Consider the following 23,233-nt stretch of genomic DNA (forward strand, 5'->3'; position numbering starts at 1 on the left):
TGGTGCTCTTGCAAAAACAGGGCTAATTCCACACGCACGGCAAAAACACGATTCAGCACCTGTCCCCGGGATAACCACCGAACGTTAGAATGGTACAGAAGTACCTCGAATTCAGAGCCCATTTCTTTACACAGCTCACTGAAGATGCGGTGCCTCAGAGCACTATTTCGCACATAATTCACGCATTCCACTACAATTTTTAATACTTCAGCCAGTTTTGGAGGCAAGACTTTTGTTGCCAACGCATGCCTGTGCAGAATACAATGCGTAACAATGATGTGTGGTGCATCGGCTTTCACTAGCGCACCAAAACCAGACTTTCTTCCCAGCATGACTGGAGCTCCGTCCGAACAAACTGCAGAAACCATATCCCACGAAAGATTGTTGTCTTTGAAAAAGTCATCCACAAGTTTCTTCACATCGGCTGCCGTAGTTATTTTACAAAATAAAAAAATCTTCCTTTATCACGTCGTCTTTCACATAGCGCACGATAGGCCAAACGATGTAGCGTGATCACCTGCAGTCAATGATGGCCAAACGGAGCGTGTCATCACGAATCATATGAGTTGGATATGTGTCTTGACCTCCGCCGAACTCCTGAGACTGACTCACTGAACCCTTGGGGTTCGATCGAACCTAGGTTAAGAACCACTGGTTTAGATAATTATCCCACTATGTTCTCATATCTGTTCCAGGATGTATTGTATGGAAATAAATATCTCTGTCACAGTGCATGAGATTTGCTCAAAGATTCTGAATTACCATGGATTATAAAAGAACACATTTGAGCACATCATGTGCTTATCTCAATAAACTCTATATATATATATATATATATATATATATATACATATATATATATATATATATATAGGGAAACCCCTTACAGCTCATGTATTATGTCATATTTTAAGTTCATACATTACTAGTAGCATATTTACAGTAGTGAGAGGTCTCTAATGTGTAAGAGACAACAACGCAAACCCAGTATATGTTGCCCTTGGCTGGATCACGTATAAAACACTGGGTTTTGGCGGTGGTGAATATGAGCGAAGAAATGAGCAAAATGATTAACAAAAATAAGCTACTGTTCCGTTATTAGACGTGTGCCGTTTAACCCCATTACTGTCAACCCCTCTGCACAATGCAATGACCTACCACGCTGGCTGTGTCGTGAACGTTCCCCCAAATCAAAGTGGCGAACAGCTAATAGAAATCCATGGTTACTTAATAGCTGTTTTTTTGGATTACAGCCGGAAAACATTTACAAAATGCTGCAATCTGTAAGCATTCTGCAAAGCAAGAGAGACGGCCTGGGGCACAACAATTAATGAACATATTCTGATAACAGCCATGAAATTAGAGCGTCTGAGTCATCATTTATTTGCTCACAGTCCCAACAGCTGAATAACATTGGCTATTATTGTTGTAGAATTCCGTGTGTGTAAACTGAGCAATAGCGGGCAGAGTGGCAGATGGATGGCATCTCCAATAATGTGGCCAAACTAATATTTTCCCAGCAGCTACACACTAATACGTTGACTTGGGAATCGTGAAATAACACTTGACTTTTATTCTGTTCTGCATACGCTGTGCGTATACAAGAGTGGCGACCCACATTATTTGGCAATATCTCATAAATGCAATTTGTATTATTATTGTTTTGTGGTCACACAGAAATTTGATGGATGGACCAGACCTTTTTATATATTCAAAACTCATCTCTGAAATCACAAACAAAACAGTCATTTCTCTGAAGGACTTTGCATTGGAAAACCTTTTGTTCTGCTAATCCTGGTAAGATAAATGTATTTCCCTAGATATTACAGATAATAGAATACATAAATGGCAGGATATGTCAAGGATAGATGTAGATTTGCACATAAAACTATGAAATATCCAATGCTACTATTATTACAGAGGTCACGTGGCATCCTGTAAATTAGGACCCATCTCTGACGTGTACAGTAGTCTCAAAATAGATAAAGCAACATTATAAACTTCAGCGGATTCTAATATAATCTCTTAGACATCATACTAAACTAACGTTCCGTGATTATTTCCTTCTCTTTGCATCTCCTAGACTTTACAGTTTCAATTTGTTTAGCATTGCAACTACAATGTATACTTTGGCAGAGTAAATATATACTTTGTGGTATATTGTACATAGAAACTTAACTAGAAGTTACATGTGAAACAAGTCACCTGTGTGAACCTGGACTTAAAGGGGTTGTCCAAGAAAATAAATAAATATATTTTTTTCCCAGTATCATGGTTTGTTTATATATAAAAATAATAAAAATAAAGCCACATGTGTATAAATTAAAAATGTGTCCATTCACCCTCGGGGTCAGTCCTTCTACAAGCCAGTGGCCATGAATAAGCATTGCAGCCATGAGGCACCCCATACATGGCCAGCACGTATAGAGTACGGAATGCTGTCACGTGACCACTGTACGGTCTACTGTAGAGAGCATTCCATGCAATGGCCATAGAAGACCCATTTAACTACAAACGTTTATAAAAACACAACTGAGCCAGATATCTAGTGACACGCGCGCGCACGCACACGACAAGTACTATATAACCCAATCGAAAATCATACAATTAGTCTTACAAACCAACAGACCTACAGTACGGGCAAACGGACAATACTAATAATGCTAATAATATAGCAGCCAGAATCATTCTTATTAATTAAAATGTAATACAGGAAATAACACTGAAGGATAACTACAGAAATGTGAACATGCAGTACCAAGTCTCCAACCTATTATATCAGACTAAGCTTCCATCTGGATGAGATTCAATGTAGAAATCCTTTAGTCAAACAGGCTGAGAATGCAAGGATTATATGTGTAGGCCATAGAAATCACATGGATTATGTAATGTGGGAAAACTTGGTAATGAGAATTTGCAATATTTATGAATTAGGATAAAGATCAGCACATGACTATAATATTCTACTGTGGATTTAGAAACCTGATGAGACATGAGGTTTGTAGATGAGGTTTAGAAGAATCATTTAAGAAGTCTTAAAAACAAGTTTTTAGACAAGTCAGACTTTACTGTTAGGGTATGTGCACACACACTAATTACGTCCGTAATTGACGGACGTATTTCGGCCGCAAGTCCCGGACCGAACACAGTGCAGGGAGCCGGGCTCCTAGCATCATACTTATGTACGATGCTAGGAGTCCCTGCTACTCCATGGAACTGCTGTCCCGTACTGAAAACATGATTACAGTACGGGACAGTTGTCCTGCAGCGAGGCAGGGACTCCTAGCATCGTACATAAGTATGATGCTAGGAGCCCGGCTCCCTGCACTGTGTTCGGTCCGGGACTTGCGGCCGAAATACGTCCGTCAATTACAGACGTAATTAGTGTGTGTGCACATACCCTTACAGGCGGCGGTGTGAAACCCTAAGGCCTTATTCACACGGACATGTCCGTTTTGAGCGCGCAAAAAAACGCTGCATTTTGCGCGCGCAAAAGTTCCGTGTGTCATCAGCATATGGTGCAATCACGCAGCCGGCATCATGATGACACTCTGGTTTTATGTTTACAAACAGAAAAGCACGTGGTGCTTTCTGTTTTCTTTAATAGTTTTTACTACTGTAGCGCGCATCACCCGGAAGTGCTTCCGTGTGCCGAGCGCGATTTGCATGTACCCATTGACTTCAATGGGTGCGTGCAGCGTGAAACATGGGCAAATATAGGACGTCAGGAGTTTCACGCAGTGCAAATTCACTGACTGTCTGAACGGCCCCATTCATTAACATAGGTTCGTGCGACGCTCGTGAAAATCACGCGTGTAGCACGGACGTATAACACGTTCGTGTGAATAAGGCCTTAGGCAGTTGATACTGCAGCCGTCCACATTAATAAAAAATGGAAGGAGCAGATATGACTAGGGAATACGTACATAAAATATTGAAAAGGAAGGAAATTGGCACCCTAATAATTCTGCTGACCTAGGCCCGGGTCAAAGTTGCATCCAGCATTGTATTTAAAGGGGACATTCATATTAGGACATCGTTTTTCCTGGTCCACTAATTGGCAGTTCTAATAGGACATTAGGTTAGTGAAACTATCTATTTATTGAGTTTGCCGTTTCCCTAATCTATAGGTAAACTGTCCGAGCGATAGAATTCCGTAATGTTAGCTGTATCACTTATGGGAGGCAAAAATACAAGACACTAATTATTGAGTCTCCAGACAGCTTTCCTGAAGACAAGCATGCAGGTGGACGGAGGTAACAGCAGTCATTCACAAACCTTGATGACCTGTCTGACAACACGTCACCTTTAGGTCATACATGCTGTGAAGTTGGGCCAGATTTAATAAGAAAAACTACTAGCGCAATAGTATAGTAATGATATGTGCCCATTCAATAAATTCTCTCTGTTGAGACTAATCGCTCTAAACCAGGACCTCAATCTTTTTCAGTGTAAGGGCATGGCCCCACGTGGCGTATTTCTTCCGCAACTGTCCGAATCAATGCCGCACAGAATCTGCGTTGCAGATTCTGTGGCGGATCTGCCAAAAATGTGCAGTAAATTGATGCGGACTAGCCGTTGCGTATTGAGGTGAAAGTACTTCCCTTCTCTCTATCAGTGCAGGATAGAGAGAAGGGACAGCCCTTTCCCTAGTGAAAGTAAAAGAATTTCATACTTACCGGCCGTTGTCTTGGTGACGCGTCCCTCTTTCGGCATCCAGTCCGACCTCCCTGGATGACGTGGCAGTCCATGTGACCGCTGCAGCCGTCACTTAGACTGAAACGTCATCCTGGGAAGCCGGACTGGAGGAAGAAGCAGGGAGTTCTCGGTAAGTATGAACTTCTTTTTTTTTTACAGGTTGATGTATATTGTGATCGGTAGTCACTGTCCAGGGTGCTGAAACAGTTACTGCCGATCGCTTAACTCTTTCAGCACCCTGGAGAGTGACTATTTACTGACATCGCCTAGCAACGCTCCCGTAATTACGGGTGCACACACGTAGTCACCCGTAATTACGGGAGCCCCATTGACTTCCTCAGTCTGGCTGTAGACCTAGAAATACATAGGTCCAGCCAGAATGAAGAAATGTCATGTTAAAAAACCAATACTTCAATGGAGATTCTAAATTCCGCAATGAAGTCAATAGAGAACTTCCGCAATGAGTCCGCAACCAGTCCGCAATATCCATTGTATGCTGCGGACACCAAATTTTCGCACCGCAGCCTATGCTCCGCAGCGGAATTTTCCGCCTCGTCTAAACGAAGCCTACTAAAAAGAAGTGGAAGGCAATGGAGAAACGGGTCCGCTGCGGATTAACGCTGCAGAGTGTCTACAGCGGAATTCCAGAGCAATTCCGCCACATGGGGCTTTGCCCTAAAGGGAACCTGTTATCTACATTATAGTGTCCTCACTGAGGGCAGCATGATGTAGTGACAGACATGCTGATTTCAGCGGTCTGTCACTTATGTGCTAAAATGCACCCTTTTATGAAAACTTACATTCAGAGCCCAGCATATTAATAAACTGCCGCTTGGTCCGCTCCCTTTTTGATAGCTCCGCCCACTCTGCTGATTGACAGATGCCTCCCTATGAACATTAATAGGGAGACATCTGTAAATCTGATGGCCCCATAAAAATTTTTTTTAACTAAGCTGCTCAACTGATCTGTAGTAGATCTGTGAATGTACAATAACTGGGTCTTCTGGCTTCGTAGTTACATTTTCCAACAGACAAACATCATACCTCTCAACTTTTGAGTATTGCAAAGAGCCAACCGATGCGGCGCACGTTGAGGCAAATAGTTTCCTTTAAGCCACGCCTCTGAACCCGCCCCATTCCCCACCCATACACACACCCAGTTCAGCTCACACAGAATCATGCTCCCATAGCGCTTCCACACAGTATAATGCCAAATAGCTTCCCCCACACAGTATAATGCCCCCATAGCTGCCACCATACAGTATAATGCCCCATAGATGCACCCATAAAGTATAAAGCCAACACAAATGCCCCCATACAGTATAATGCCCAAACAAATTCCCCCATAGAGCATAATGCCCCATAGCTACTCCATACCGAATAATGCCCCTATAGCTTCCCTCATACAGTATAATGCCCCCCTTAGATGCCACCATACAGTATAATGGCCCCACAGCTGCCCCATACAGTATAATGCCCCTATAGCTTCCCCCATACAGTATAATGCCCCATAGATGCCACCGTACAGTACAATGCCCCCTTAGCTGCCCCCATAAAGTATAATGCCGCTTTAGCTGCCCCATACAGTATAATGTCACCTTAGCTGCCCCTAGTGCCAGTGCCCATGTAGATAGTGCCACAGTGCCCATGTGGATAGTGCCCCTATAAACTGCTACAGTGCCCATGAAGATCGTGCCACACCCCCTTGAAGATAGCGCTACCCCCACCCCCTGTAGATCGCACCATTGCGGCTCCCTCTAGCCAACGCTCTGGCCGGGGATTCAGCTCCTGGAAGAGTCACTGACGTCATTGTCCATATATGGTATTTAGCGCTGTGACCGGGGAGTCCTCGACAAGTGGAGGAGCTCCCTCTGCTCCTCCACTCCGTACTAATGCTGAAGCAGGGACCTGACGGTTCAGAGGACGCTGATACAGTTGACACCGGGATATACCACCGGCTGCCCGGGACAGCGGGACTGTCCCGCTGAATCCGGTACTGTTAAGATGTATGCAAACATAGTTATATGTACATTCTCATAAATGTGTAACTAAACAGTCTTTAAACTAGCATATTATCTATAGGCTATTTTCACACGATAAACAAAAAACTGCTGTAAAATACGGAGCTGTTTTCAGCCGTTTTTAAGTGTTTTTTGATGCATTTTTGCGGCCGTTTTTGAAGCTGTTTTTCTATTGACCAAATGAAAAACGGCTCCAAAAACTGCTCAAGAAGTGACATGCACTTCTTCTTACAGGGCGTTTTTTTTTACATGCCGTTTTTTCAAACAACCGTGTAAAAAAACGCTCTGTCGGAACAAAACACAGTTTCAATGGCAGAATTTTGGAGGCGTTAACCTTCCGTTTTTTCAGCCATTTTTCGGGGCGTTCACGGCCCGAAAAACGGCTGAAAATAAGCCGTGTGAACAGCCTTAGGGTCAACGCTAGTTCTTGGAACTTGAATTTTGTTTACAGCAGAGTTCTGCCTAAACATCATGTTTTAATTGCAATATATTTTGCTTTAAACCACAGTATTACACTAGGCATGTCCTCGGTTGTTGTTCTTTTTTCACTTTTGAATCAAGTGATGTCAGTTATATAGTTCTTAGCCTGGTATCAACTGACAATCATATAGTCCTTGCTTTGTAACAAAGTCAGTGACACCCTGAGGGTATGTTCACACGCTGAGCCAAAAACGTCTGAAAATACGGAGCGGTTTTCAAGGGAAAACAGCCCCTGATTTTCAGACGTTTTTTGAGCAACTCGCGTTTTTCGCGGCGTTTTTTACGTCCGTTTTTGGAGCTGTTTTCATTGGAGTCTATGAGAAAACGGCTCCAAAAACATCCAAAGAAGTGTCCTGCACTTCTTTTGACGAGGCTGTATTTTTACGCGTTGTCGTTTGACAGCTGTCAAACGACGACGCGTAAATGACAGGTCGTCTGCACAGTACGTCGGCAAACCCATGCTAATGAATGGGCAGATGTTTGCCGACGTATTGTAGCCCTATTTTCAGACGTAAAACGAGGCATAATACGCCTCGTTTACGTCTGAAAATAGGTCGTGTGAAACCAGCCTTATAATCCAGGTGGCAATAATACTTTTGGGGTAAATTCACACGTAGCGTAAATACTGCAGATTTTCTAGGTCGGATTTCGTTGAGGAAAATCCGCAGCATAATACAGTAGCAGCAAAGTGGATGAGACTTAAAAAAATCTCATCCACACGCTGCGTAAATGATAAGTGGAAAAAAAACTCAGAAATTGACTTGCGGTGCATTTTTTTAAAAATCCACAGCATATCAATTGTGTTTGTGTAATCGCTGCTTTTTTGTTGCGGGTGAACTCAACGGGGTGGTAAAACCTGCAACAAATAGCAGATGTTGCGATTTTTGCAGCAGAAAAGCTGCGATTTCACCACAAAAATCACAACTCACACAAAAAGAATCTTATACTTGCCCAGAATTCTGTGTCTTTGTCCCATTTGACAGCTGCAGCCAATAACAGGCTGCAGTGGTCACATGGGATGAAACGTCATGCCAGGAGGCCGGGCTGCAGGATGGAAGAGAGACGTGTTGCCATGGCTACGTAAGTATGGAACTTTTTATTTTACGTGCAGTTTTCCGCAACGTACACATATCCGTCCTGTGTGACCATAGCCTTACTATTATAACATCTGATTCCAAATGCAAGTAATGCCATGACAGCCACTGTGGTGACCTGTGGTGACCTCAGGAATCTGATCTAGAGCAGGGATGGGGAATGTCCGGCCCACGGGCCGTATAAGGCGAGATCGTTTGGTACGGCCTGACCTCACTCATACCGCTTCATTCGCTACTTGGCTCCGTTCGCCCTACTCACTCACATGTAGGAGCAGGAGAAGGGCGGACGGAGCCAAGTATGGCGGCGGTCTTAGTGAGATCGGTGCGTGCCAGCCCAAGAGTGGACCAGTCCGGTCACCTGAACTGAGTCAGCGACGTGAGGTCAGGTGACTCAGGTCAGGTGACCGGACTGGTCCACTCCCAGGCAGGCACAGTCCAGTCACCTGACCTCATGTCCACTCCTGTCACAGCATGCCCTGACTTCACTCTGACCGCCGCGTCATTCCCTCCTTGGCTCCGTCCGCTCGCCCTACTCACTCACATTTAGGAACAGGAGGAGGGCGGCGTTCTGAGTGAGGCCGGTGCGTGCCGGGCACGAGAGTGGACCAGTCCAGCAACCTGACCTGAATCACCTGAGATGAGGTCAGATGACCGGACTGGTCAGCTCTCGAGGCGGCACGCACTGACGTCCTCACTCTGACCGCCGCATCCTCATTCACTAGCAGTGAATGACAGTACTTGGCTCCATCTGCCTTCCTCCTGAACAAAAATTTAGAAACTTAGCGGAGGTCGAAATGTAGCTGTAGTGTAGACATAAGACCTGCCCTAAATACATGAAGTGAGGTCAGGTGACTTAAAGGGTTATTTTTCATCAAGGACATTTATGATATATCCGCAAGATAGGTCTTAAATGTCACATAGATGCGGTCCCACATCTGGATCCCAGATCCATCTCTAGAATGGGGCCCCTTAAACCCCATTCTACCTCTTTACGTCGTGGCTGACTCGTGTGATTTCCGACCATGAAGAAGAAAACCGCGGAGCTACGCTGTTTCAGTTAGTTCCATAGAACTGAATAGTAGTTATGGAAACAGCGTAATGCACATGCTACGCGGTTTCCGTAACTGCCATTCACTACTATGGAAGTTATGTAAAATCTGCAACATTTTTACGCCAGAAAACTAGCGTCAAACTTGTGATATATTCCAGTCATCACCCTCACACTTTCCTTTTACCTAAAATATAAATAATACAGCACTGGGTTCCGGGATTCGAATCCAACCAAGGGCAACAACTGCATGAAGTTTGTATGTGTTTGCTTGGGTTTCCTCCGGGTTCTCCGGATTCCTCCAACGCTCTAAAAACATACTGAAAGGTTTATTGGCTTCCTATGAAAGTGACCCGTGGGTGTGCGTGCGTGCGTACGTGTGTGTAACTTATGGAAATTAGATTGCAGTAAGCCCCAATGGGGACAGTGACTGATATGAATGTTGACAATCTCTACAATCCTGCGGAATATGTCAGCGCTACATAAGCAAGAGAAATAAATAATTGCTGCAATAATTAATCTGAATAATAATATGTTGAAACAATGTACAGCAGCTTCATGTTACAAAATATCGAATATTTAAACAACACAGGAATCATCATATATAGAAGTAGACTCTAATTAAGTTACATTTCCCACTTCTGTAAACTTCTACATAACTCTGAATTCTACAGAAAGACAAGAGTTAAAGGGGTTGTCCAGGCACCGGGTGATTTTTCATACTGATGAACTATCCACACGATAGGTCATCAGTAAATGATCAGCGGGGTCCGAGGTCATCAGTATGAAAAACCGCCCCGTGCCCGGACAACCCCTTTAATACCTCTGCCGTTACAGACATGAGTGATTTGCGCAGTGATCACACTGACCTGACTGTATATTCTCATGCAGCAAACTCCATTTCCACTTTTCTTTGATAAATACAAACAGGGAACGTCTACATGGAAGGAGCACAGAAACCTTCAACTTCAATGGCAAAAAAAAAAAGCGCTTGGTTTTGTCTGGGAGTATGATCACCGCACAGCAATTTAATACACCTTATCATGTGGTCTGTTGCTATAGCAATCCTGAATCCAGCAGCTCCCGTACAGGCAAATGACAAAGGGTCTCGCCCTCCCCTTCCCTCTGGTGCAAGGTAATCCACCATTGCCTCTTCCAAAGAGTCAGACCTACATCACCTTGTGCTCTGCTATGTATAAGAAGTTTGGCCTTGCATTTTTATCTGTTTATCTGTGAAAAGTACTATACCGCGCTACAAAGACACACAATTCACTTATTACCTATGCTACCAGGTCACAATTTACGGTACGGAATTCTCCTCCTCCACTTTGGGTCCTATTAGACGAGCAGATATTCCATCATGAACAAGCGACGAGTAACGATTTGGCGAGTTGTTTGCAATCGAAAGACGGTCTATTACACGTGACAATAATTGCTAAAGATTTTCGCTGATCAGTCGTTACTGCGTCCATTGCTGATTCGCCCATACAGAAATTACACACAAAGATTATTAAGCTTGTAGGTGGTGTGCAAATGACTGTAATCTGCGAACGACTGATTAGATGAGGCGATTTGGCGGCAACGAATGATAATCTTTCACTCAGGTCGATGTGGCCGATCCACAGAAACCCAACAGTTTATCGTTCGTTATTCGATCGCTCCAAACTATTAGACGTGGCGATTCTCTTGCAATTGAACGATTATGCGAAAATTCGGACAATAATCGCTTTGTCTAATACGGTCTTTAGGCTTGGTGAATTGAAATCAAGAGATGTAAACTAAACTTTTCCATTGAGTAGTGATATTACTAGATGCAGATGTAGCAGAGCAGAGTTTGCCATTTGGCTCAAAGAAGTGTGATCTCATAATTTGTTTTTACATGGAACTTTAGGTAAACCAATGCATAGTCTTAAGTAAGAGAATGAACAGGGCCAGAGTCCCAGGGGCACAGAGATTCTTGACGCTTCTTCTTTCCAGGGAAATCTCTCTGCCTGGAGACTTTGTCCTGGGAATCTCCTAAAGTTACTGTACATGAACAATTAACCTGCTACGGATAAAAAAAATCTGCACCACAGGTCAAATTCTGCAGGGGAATTTTCCGGACTAAAATCTGCATCAATTACGTTATGTGTGAACTCATCCTTAGGGCTTATTCAGACGAACGTATAATACGTCCGTGCAACGTGCGTGATTTTCAAGCGCCTCGCACGGACCTATGTTAGTCTATGGGGCCGTGCAGACTGTCCGTCAGTTTCACGCAGCGTGTCCACTGCGCAAAACTCACGACATGTCCTATATTTGTGCGTTGTTCGCGCATCACGCACTCATTGATGTCAATGGGTGCGTGAAAATCATGCGCACCACACGGAAGCACTTCCGTGTGACGCGCGTGATTCGCGCAACAGCTGTCAAACTATGAATGTAAACAGAAAAGCACCACGTGCTTTTCTGTTTACAAACATCCAAATGGAGTGTCATAATGATGGCGGCTGCGAGAAAATCATACGTATGTTGACATCTTTTGCCATGACTAAGAACACCGTACGTGTTTGAAACGCATAGGCTTGGGTATTTACCCGCACTACTCCTTGCCTTGAGACTGCGTCTCTACTTCATTTTTTAACGATTTTGCTAATAAAAGTGGGAACAATCCTTCCTTTTTAAACTTTATTCAGCGCTGGATCATCTCTCCTTTTTTTCTATTTCTTACGTTACTTTAGGGTAAAAATGGGAAAACAGAGTTCTTGTTTTTTTTACATATTACAAAAAAACTTTATTCAAGTATTTTTCTAAACATTTTTAGTCCGCCTAGGGAACTTGAGCAAGCACATGCTAGATCGCTAGTACAATACACTGCAATACTTAAAGGGTAACTAAACTTTCAAAAATGTCATGTCAGGGTACGTTCACACGCTTAGCAAAATACGTGTGAAAATACGGAGCTGTTTTCAAGGGAAAACCGCTCCTGATTTTCAGACTTTTTTTAAGCAAACTCGCGTTTTTCGCTGCGTTTTTTACAGCCGTCTTTGGAGCTGTTTTTCCATAGAGTCAATGAAAACGGCTACAAAAACATCTCAAGAAGTGACATGCACTTCTTTGTCCGTGTAAAAAAACGCCCCGTCGGAACAGAACGCCGTTTTTCCCATTGACATAAATGGGCAGATGTTTGGAGGCATTCTGCTTCAGTTTACGGCCCGGAAAACGTCCTAAAATAAGCCGTGTGAACATATCCTCTTAGTGACATGTCAGAAATTTTTAGAGAAAAGCCGATTACAAACTAAGCGGCTCAGCGCTCACCCAAAACGCTTCTGTTGCTTCATTTCAGCAATCAGTGGCGGTCTCAGTGCTTGGACCCCCACCGATTAAAACTTTTGACATGTCACTATGACATGTCAGAAGTTTTATGAAAGTTTGGTTACCCTTACCAGCTCCTATAAACCCCTTCGCACACCTCGACGTAACTGCACGTCCTGGTGCGGGGGTGAAGTATGGAGCGGGCTCACAATCTGAAAACACTCCATACGCTGCAGGTGTTATCTGTGTTAAAGCTGACACCCTGCATTAACGGCCAGGAACCGCGATTGTGCTGCTACTGGCCATTTAACAACGTAGATGCCGCAGTCAATAGCGACCGCGGCATCTAAGCCATTATAAAAAAGGGAGTGGCCCCCTCCAACCGCTCATCGCCCCCCGCCCCGACCGCAGAGAGCCGATGGTTGTCATGGCACCCAGGTCTGCCTTCTTTCTGTTTCTGTTAAGCCCGGCCTCTGTCAGGGCTTAATAGAAGCCTGTAAAAATGACAATATACTGCAATACATAAGCTGGTTCAAAACCCCTAGGAGAACTATTAAAAAGTGTAAAAAAAAGTTGAATGAAGTTTTCAGTAGTGAAAAAATAAAAAAAAGATATTAAAAAAGTTCAAATAAAACCTTTTCCCATAAAATAAAAAAACAAAAACAAAATTGGTATTGCCGCGTCTATAAAAGTCAGAACTAGTACAATATAAAAAATGTTAACTCGCATGGTGAAAGCTGTGAAAAAATTTAAAACACTAAAATCGCTGTTTATTGGTTACCTTAGCTTTCACAATTTTTTAAATAAAAAGTGATCAAAAAGTTGTACAGTACGTACGAAAAAATAGCAATAAAAACTACTTCTCGTCCCGTATAGAATAAGCCCTCACACTGCTGAAATCGACAAAAAAATGAACAAAAGTTATGGCTCTCAGAATATGGGGGCACAAAACTATTATTTTTTTAAACAAATAGTTTTTTCCTTGTAAAAGTAGTAAAATATAAAAGAAACTATATAAACTTGGTATCACGTAATCTTATTGTGCTGCAGAATTAAGTAAAATTGTCTTTTTTTTGAAAGTACGTTTATACTGAGGGTTTTTTTACATTTGATTTAATTACATATATTTAAGAGAACAGTACTTTCTTTAAGAAAACGTGTCATGTTGAAAATACAGACCTATCTGCGGGCAGCATGTTATAGAACAGGGGGAGCTGAGCAGATTGATTTGTATTTTTGTAGAAATAGATTCAGTGGAACTTGTAATTTATTAATTTAAACCTCTGCTCATTCTGGGCTTAGGAGTCCAGTGGGCGGTCCTAATCACTGATTGACAGCTATCTTTGTATATACACTCAAACAGGGAAGGCTGTCAATCCCTGTGTAGGACTGCCAACTGGACTCCTAAGCCCAGAATGAGCGGAGGTTTAAATGAATAAATTACAAGTTCTACTGAATCTTTTATTACAAAAGTATACATCAACCTACTCCTGATCTATAACATGCTGCCTGCAGATTGGACTGCATTTTCAAGTGACTAGTCCCCTTTAAGGGGCTAATGGCTTTACTAATAATAAAAAAAAAAGGTACCCAATGTGCCGTGATACTTTAAATAGACTTCAAACTAACACATTTTTTTTATGGTGCGTAAATGACCCCCAACATATGCTTCAATAATTAACTCATTGGAAATAATAATTTCAGGAAAAACTAGATTTCACATTATGAGACAATATAGTAGCGAGATTTATCCAATACACAGTAGGCCATAGGTGACAAATGTTTGTCTGTTCGTCTGCAGTTGGGAGGACAGCCACATGGCTTTTACCCAATCTTGGAAATGACAGGAAATTAGTTCTTGCACTTCGGGTCAGATTACTTCCGTGTATTACTGTTTGTAGCAGATGGCTGCAACTCATAAGTGGGTAAACACAAGAAATATTTTATTTTTGTACACAACAACTTTAAAAAAAAACAACAAAAAACTGGGCAGAGGGGACCAATTAGGAAAATCTTGGCGCAGCGTTATTTGTGTCAACATTTACAGAAAATTTCTCTTTGAAGGTTCTCTATCCTTACCAGTGAGTTCTATATACTGTACTTACATATGACTTTTGATCATTTAGAACATTTGATAATCCGGCTCCTGTCTAATCCATTTGATGACGTATTAAAGACATTTTAGATAGTGTGTCTCTTACTTTAAAGAAAAGCTTCATGTTTGGAGCAACTCTTCAGAAAACAGTGGCGTAGCTATAGGGGTCGCAGCGGTCGCAGTTGCCCACGGGCCCCCGTTGCCATACAGCATGTTTCCTAACTAAATCTTCTGTGGTTACGGTCACATGGTACACTTAGTGTACCATGTGACCGTGTTGTCACGTGACCGCTTCCAGACAGAGCAGAAGAGTCGGTGCGGAGGACTCCAGGTAAGCTGCAGTGTAATGTAATGTATTGTGTTGTAATGTAATGTAATGTATTGTGTTGTAATTTAATGTATTGTGTTGTAATGTAATGTAATGTATTGTGTTGTGATGCCTTGTAATGTATCGTGTTGTTTGCGGTGGAGAGGGGTGGGGCGTTAAATCACAGCCCCCCTCCTCCACCGCAAACTGCACAATACAACACAATACAGTATAGTACACATGACTATGAGAGCGGGGCTGCGGCTGTGTAATACAGTCACTGCCCCGCTCCTGAGTCCTGACATGTGCGCGCCGTCAGGATGACGCGATGCGGCCAGCGCTGCACTAATGATCTGTGGCACTGAAGACAGAACATGGCGGGCGCGCTACAAAACACCCCCATGTTCTGTCTTCGGTGCCTGCGCCGCCGCTCCTTAGTGCAGCGCCGGCCGCATCCCCTCATGCTGACCACGCACGCACTTCCTGTCAGGAGCGGGGCAATGGTTGTATTACACAGCCGCAGCCCCGCTCTATAACAGCGGAGATCAGAGAAACCTCTCATCTCCGCCGCTATTCTTCTGAATGCTGTGATCAAAGCTGACTGCAGCATTCAGGGGAAAATGAGAAGGGGGGATGCCCCTGGATCGCATCACAGAGAATTCCTGTGACGCGATTAAGGGACATACCATATATGGGCAGACAGCCCAGGGTCTATTGAAGGACCCCAGGGCTGTCCTACCATATTTCCTGTTGTTAGGGCATACTGAGGTATGTCCTAACAACTGCCTGTGTACTATCAGTCCACAGGCTAATGTACTGGCATATAGCTATAGGCCAGTACATTGAAGTTTAAAAATAAATTAAAAACAAAGTAATGTTAAATAATAAAAATACACATACACCTTTTTTACAATAAACATTAAAATGAGTCTCAATACATAAAACATACACATAATCGGTATTGGCGCGGCCGTAATAACCTGCACAACTATTTTTTTGCATCATTTATGATGTGTACTCTGTAAAAAAATAAAATAAAAATTGCTTTCTATCACTTAGGCCCGCGATTGTGGGCACGGCCGGCCGCCCGCCGACTGCCACCCGCATTTTCGGGCCGTGCTCCCATACAAAGTATGGGAGCACGGCACGCAAAATGCAAAAGAACGGACATGTTGACATGGTTATTTACGGTCGTGTGCATGGGGCCTAATTGTGAGGCACAAGGTGCGATGATGAATTTAACCTCCATGTGCCTCACATTAATAGTAATTAACCCCATCATGTACCTTACATATTAACCCATTATGACTGAGAAACATGATGGGGTTAATAACTATTAATGTGGGGCACATTCAAAATTCATCATCACACCTCGTGCCTCACATTAGAAAACGAAAGAACTTTTTTTTTTTTTATTACTGTTGGCAAAGTAAACGAAGTATCAGTATCGAAGTCCAAACTTTGGTATCGTGACATCTCTACACTGTGGGTCGCGTCCCCCTGGGGGTTCGTGAGTCACTCACTGAGGTCCTGGTTCCAATCAATGCTGGAGCAAGGAGCTGACATCTCCTTGATCCAGCATTCCCTGTGCCCTGAGCGGCTCGACGCAGGCTGGCGGGATGTAGCGACATCATCGCTCCTGCCTGCGCTGAGTCACTCATAGTACACAGGCAAAGGATACACAGGCATAGTACACAGGCATAGTACATAGTACACAGGCATAGTACATAGGCAAAGGATCCTCCACTCGACGTGGGAACGGGGATAGGTAAGTAATTATGCAAATATGGGGACATTATACTGTATGGGGGGCTGATATTGTGGGGGGGGCATTATACTGTATGGGGGGCTGATATGGGGAGCATTATACGGTATGGGGCTGTTATGGGGGGGCAGTATACGTTATGTGGCATTATACTGTGTGGGGGCAGCTATGGGAGCATTAACTGTGTGGGGGCATTATACTATGGGGGCTGTTGGGCAAGGCGTCTGGGCATAGGCGCGCGCAGGGGTCTGATGATGATGGTGGTGCTGGGGAGGGGTAGGGGGGCCCAAGCTGAATTCTTGCACCCGGGCCCATGAGCCTTTAGCTACGCCCCTGTCAGAAAATATTATGATGTTGCCATGATAGAATTCTACAATGAGATGCTTTTATCAGAATCGTTCAGTCATGTTAGCTATGCTAAGGATCAGAATATACTGCAGTAAAAAAAAATAAAAAAAAACAGGCTGACCATTGACAAGATGTAAAAATAGTTACTCATTTTGAGACATGTTCATTAAAATGTCTCACAGCTCATGATAAATGTCTCTAAGGGTATGTTCACACGCCCTATTTACGGACGTAATTCGGGCGTTTTACGCCTCGAATTACGTCCGAAAATACGGCTCCAAACCGCTGGCAAACATCTGCCCATTGAAATCAATGGGGTTACGATGTTCTGTGCACACAGGCTTTTTTTAACGCGCCGCTGTCAAAAGACGGCGCGTAAAAAGGCGCCCGCTCTCGAAAAAGTGCATGTCACTTCTTGAGACGTAATTGGAGCAGTTTTCCATTGACTCCATTGCAAAACAGCTCCAATTACGTCCGTAATTGACGCCGCGAAAAACACGAGTTCGAGCAATTACGTCTGAAATTCAGGAGCTGTTTTCGCCTGAAAACAGCTCCGTAATTTCAGGCGTATTGGACGCTGCCGTGTGAACGTACCCTAATACCGCAGCCTTTTATAAAACAAGCACAAGCTCAGATCTGACTTGTTGTACATGTGTTTTATCTTTTTAAGACAAAATTCTGTCTTTAGAAAGTGATAAATATGTCACACAGGTTTAACTAACAAGTCACACCTCCACCACACAAATTTCAGGGGGTTTCAAAGTGACAATGTTAGGGGTACATACGTGGTGGATTTGTTGCGGATTTGTCATTCGTATTTGCGGGTGGATAATCTGCAGTGGATGACTGTTGCAGGCGAGTGAATGGGATTTTAAAAAGCTCATCCTTGTGCTACTAAACATTTTCCGCACAGAAATAAAAGCTTGCTGTGGATTTATCCAAAACAAATCTGCTACGTGTGTGGGTACACATATTTAGAACGGAGACCCAAAGATACATTTTTTCCACAGCTGTCAATTATCCGTTATGAAAACTTTTGTCTCTAGAAACGTCATTAATGTTTGCCAAAAATTATTGAATTCTTAATTGGTCCTATGTTGTGATAGACCTGCAGTGACATACCCCCTGCATCCGTACATTACTAGTACACTCAGAGTCCACTGTTACTATATTAAGCCATAGTTGCTCTAACCCCAATGATGCCCCCGAAAGGAGTTGCAACCGCCTCAGTCAAAGAAAAAGGCTGAAATAGCCGAAAAATTGGATAAACTGGATAAACTTTACATGCGGATGATTCACCCTCCACTAGCCAATCCAATGCCAAGGATGACTCCGCTCCTGAGCCCCACAGTGAACAAGGGATTAGCTCTCTGGGGGACACCCTAAGAACTGCAAATCTTCAAAGTCCAATCCCCCTTAGACACTATTCATCAGCAAGACCGAGAAAATAGACTCCGCCGCTGTTACCTGCGGTTTGTAAGCTTACCTAAACACTCTGAAGGACGTGACCTCCAGATTTTTGGGGAAAATATCCTGGCGACCACATTTGCCCACAATAACTATTCGGTCCTGTCAGCGGTGGAGTGGGCTGACCGCATTCCTACACAGTCACTCCCTGAAGGGGCACCTTTACTAAATTCCTAAACTAGAGAGATCGGGACACTGCTGCATCTCACAAGGTAGAAAAGCCCAATCCCACTAGATGATGACCGCACCCATGTATATTCGGACTTCTCACTTGGAGTTCAGCGCAAGAGAGCTCAATGCTCCTCTGTTAAAGGGTTTATCCCACTTTTAAAAGTCTAATTTAAAATGATAGAAAAGTACGCAATTCCCCAATTAATTGTGTTTAAAAAAAAAAAATGTTGCTGAAACTATTGGTATAGTTTACTTGCAATGGCGCCACCTGCTGTTTCTTTAGTCATAGTCCGTGCACGTCAACTTAGCAATGCCTTCGCTAGTGGTCACGCATGTGCAGCTTGTAATAGGCAGCGGCGGGATTCTCATTCATTTCAGCGGCGCATTTATCCTACTGTAGTGGGAGGGCAGGAATTGTTTTTGGCTTTCGAAAGTAGAGCATGCGCAGTGGCACAATAAATGACAGTTGGAGAAGATAACACTTTGTATCACAGCTAAATAAACACTTGCGCTCTTCACATTGGTTGATGACATAGGCAAATGCAAAAATCATGGCGACACCTGTGATATACACAGCGGTGACACCAGGAGATCACTACAAACTAGACTGAGGGGAATACCGGGGACCTAGGAATTATTTGGTCAGCCTATGTTACTTATGTCATATATTAACTATCAATGATCTTTTAGATCCTTAGATCATACACTACTTCCGCACAATCAGTACGAGTAATGCAGTTATGTCGGTGCCATTAGCAGCATGCCAGTGTTAGGCCCTGTTCACACAGTTTTTTGCACGCAGAATATTCTGCCTCAAAATTCCGTCTGATTTTGATCTGCTTGCACGCCGTTTGCCGTGTTTTTCGCCCGCGGCCATTGAGAGCTGTGGGCAAAAACGCAGTGAAAAACGCTTTCTCTGCCTCCCATTGATGTCAATGGGAGGTCAGAGACGTCAACAGCCGAAGATAGGGCATGTCGCTTCTTTTTCCTGCGAGACGGTTTTTCCGCTCGTAGGAAAAAAACGCCTCCGCCTCCCATTGCGATCAATGGGAGGCATTTTCGGCTGTTTTCTAGCGCAGTTTCCGCATCAAAAAACTTGTAAAAAAAAACGGTGTGAACAGGGCCTTACATTTGCAGCGTTAGCATTGTATATCACAGCTGTTCACGATCAGTGTTATTTCAACTGATAGTTTGAAAGTTGTACTCCAGTTTTATTGGTACTAGGAACGCTTTTTCCTGGTGGTATATATTTTTATATATGTTTTCTATATGTCAGTGGTATTCCCATGTTGTTCTTTCGTTTGTCTACAGTATATCATAAGTAATGTTTGCCAGCCACTATGTACATTTCCACAGCAGCCAGCAAGGGGGTAGAGGAGGCTGTAGAGTGAGTGATGCAGCAGCTGAGAAGTGTCACTGAAGTAGAGGCACATGCAAAGATTTATGGGTCTTGTAGTAAACAGCCTCTATAGTGCAATCATGCGTGCCTCCTCTGAAGCCATCCCACAATAGCTCAGTCCATTCGGCGCGTCTCGGAGGATAAAACGGAATCCACATAAACACAAAAGAAAGGTACATTTACAGAAAGTAAGACTAGATACAGTTTCTTTGCATTTTTTTTTTTTTTAACAGATTTTGGTAGTAAAATGAGTTGTGGTAAAACCGTTTTAGGAAGCCTTGTTATGTTCTATCCGTTCGCCTTAAAGTCATTGCAGACAATCGCACACATTTCTTCAACAGCCCCCGTGAGGTACATGACTGGCTGCCGTTTAAACAGCTTGACCGAGATCCCTCACCGGAGCTTCAAGAAAATTGTGTCTAATTTATAAAATACTTAAAACCCTGATGAACTATACAGGTTAAACTTCAGAGGGAATTTCATTTTCTGCGGGCAGGTTCAACTACTAGACTAGTTATAAGTACCTCATTTGCCATAACAGGGTGGTGTGCGCCTACTCGTTCTGCTTTCCCACCATCGAGAAGCCCAATTGTCATATATCTCGAACTCCTTCCCCCATAAGGAGGGAAAAAAAATGGGTTCAATAAAAATGGACATTGTGGGTACTCCTATGCCAACTCACCTCACCACAGGAAATCTGGGACAAATATGCCACTAAATTAGGCCTCACTTCTATCTCAGATCCAATGACCCCGGTTTTCAACAACCCTCGATTGCCCTTACTCATAGGCAGGTCTAATATTTTGGGCCTCATTATCATGGAAGCCTACCATCTCATTCAAGCAAATTCTATCCAATCTTTGGCTTCGTTCCTGGGGGCAGGTCCAGTGGTGCATGGTTATCTCATATACTATTTTCCAGATCCATTCTTTAACTGGAAATCTGGCACGGGGTCTCACTTTACATTCCTACTTGGTGTCTCTTGTCTACGTGCTGCTCATAGGAGGGAGCAAACATCTATCCCCTCTTCCATATGTGATGGCATGGGACATAGAGCTTCAGAATGCTTTCTAATCGTATGTTTGACTGAAGACTTTTGCGCAATCCCACAAGATCTCTATATCTTGTTGGCTGCAGGCAAAAAAAAATGATATATTTTACCTGTGGTATAGGACACCTGCAGTCCTACAGAGAGTTTTTGCTGAGTCTTCAGATGTCTGTTAGAGATTTGGAAAGGAGCTGGGCTCTCTGTCTCATTTATGGTGGAACTGCGCCAGGATAAGACCGTTTTGGATACTGATGAATGACTTGTACAACCGGGTCTGCAGCTCCCAGATCATTAGGACGCTATATGTGGCTCTTATCTCCATGCTCCTGGGATCTATCTCAAAATTGAAGAAGGGGCTTTTGCAATTCTTCATTTAAGCAGCTCACCTACTTGTATTTAGGCACTGAAAATTCACAATGACCCCCTTTGTCAGGGAATGGATACATTCAAGAAAATTACACGAGTGGAAGAGTCGATGGCCGCAGATTCTGATTTAAAGGACAAATATTTCAAGATCTGTCAGCCCTAGTTGAGTTACAAGTAATCCAACTCTTTCCGGTCCTGGCTTTCTTCCTATGAATCATAATTATGTGGATGCCCCATGTAGGATCACTCCTCGTTATTGACATACATAACATCTTAAGAATTACTAAAATTACGCACTTAACTGGCTCCTTTTTCTCTTTTTCGTTTGTCACTTTTTTGGTGTTGTGTTCTTCTTCCCTTTCCGTCCTTCCCAAGGTTCTCCCCTGCTCAGATCAGAGTTCCAGCTGGGCTTGCCGTGGTATACTAAATCATTTTCTGTGTATTTGAACATTTATTGTACAGGGAGAGCAGTCTTCGTTATGTACTCTTTCTACAATCTACTGTCTTATTGTTCATGTCCCTGAACTTTAAGTAAAAGATATTGAACCATAAACGATGAACTACCACAACAGCCTATGTGCCTTCACATACTAGTAATCAAATGCCCTTCTGCATCTTTTATGAGCTCCAACTTAAAATTTCTATTCTTTTTAAAAACAGATTTATCAAATCATTAATTTCCCATTATTTTTATACAGCCAAGTTATTCGCAGCTCTTTAAACAGAGTGGGGCAGATGTACTAATACAAGTACATTGCATGAGAAAGAATAGATTTAGTTCTAAATGCAACATGTATTTTAATTAGTTTCTGTAAAATGGGCCGTGTTTTGTCTGTTGTACTAAGTGACTCTGATTTATCAAAGTTATGTGCCACAGACCAGAAAACAACCTGGTGTTGTTCAGTCAATCCATCGCACATTTCACCCTATGCATTATACATGTGAATAGAGTTTTGTACACCCCATCTACATCTATTCTACTGTAAATTGCCACTGATTTGCAGTGAAGAATCCACCCTGCATACCCACTGCAATTCAACAACGTCTGAGCATACCCAATGGTGCACAGTACTTTGAAAAACTGAATGGTGAGTCTGTATTAGGGTATGTTCACACGGCGGGGGTCCGTAACGGCTGAAATTACGGGGATGTTTCAGCCTGAAAACATCCCCGTAATTTCAGCCGTACCGGCATGTGCAGGCGCTTGAACGCCGCGTCAATTACGGCCGTAATTAGCGCTGCTATTCATTGGAGTCAATGAATAGCGGCTCCAATTACGGCCAAAGAAGTGACAGGTCACTTCTTTGACGCGGGCGTCTATTTACGCGCCGTCTTTTGACAGCGGCGCGTAAATATACGCCTCGTGTGAACAGACAAACGTCTGCCCATTGCTTTCAATGGGCAGATGTTTGTCAGCGCTATTGAGGCGCTATTTTCGGGCGTAATTCGGGGCAAAAACGCCCGATTTACGTCCGTAAATAGGCCGTGTGAACATACCCTTAGGGTATGTTCACACGGCTGTAAAATATGGAGCGGTTTTCAAGCGAAAACAGCCTTTGATTTTCAGTCGTTTTATATGCATCAGGAGTTTGTTGATGCGTTTTTTACGTCCGTTTTTGGAACTGTTTTTCT

The 23,233-nt window shown here is 43.2% G+C and overlaps 1 protein-coding gene across 13 annotated transcripts in view; it reads right to left on the bottom strand.

Annotated features, from left to right (window-relative positions):
• DTNA (dystrobrevin alpha) overlaps positions 1 to 23,233 on the bottom strand; it is a 238,541-nt gene that overhangs the window by 121,913 nt on the left and 93,395 nt on the right. The window contains exon 1 of one of the 13 annotated variants that reach the window (XM_075826279.1): positions 10,211 to 10,295. The exons of the other annotated variants lie outside the window; for them this stretch is intronic. The gene's annotated coding sequence lies outside the window, so the exon portion shown is untranslated. Of the gene's footprint in view, positions 1 to 10,210; positions 10,296 to 23,233 lie in introns of those variants that run through there. 13 annotated transcript variants of the gene reach the window in all.

Source organism: Rhinoderma darwinii, chromosome 5, assembly GCF_050947455.1.
Source record: "Rhinoderma darwinii isolate aRhiDar2 chromosome 5, aRhiDar2.hap1, whole genome shotgun sequence".
Classification (NCBI taxonomy): domain Eukaryota; kingdom Metazoa; phylum Chordata; class Amphibia; order Anura; family Rhinodermatidae; genus Rhinoderma; species Rhinoderma darwinii.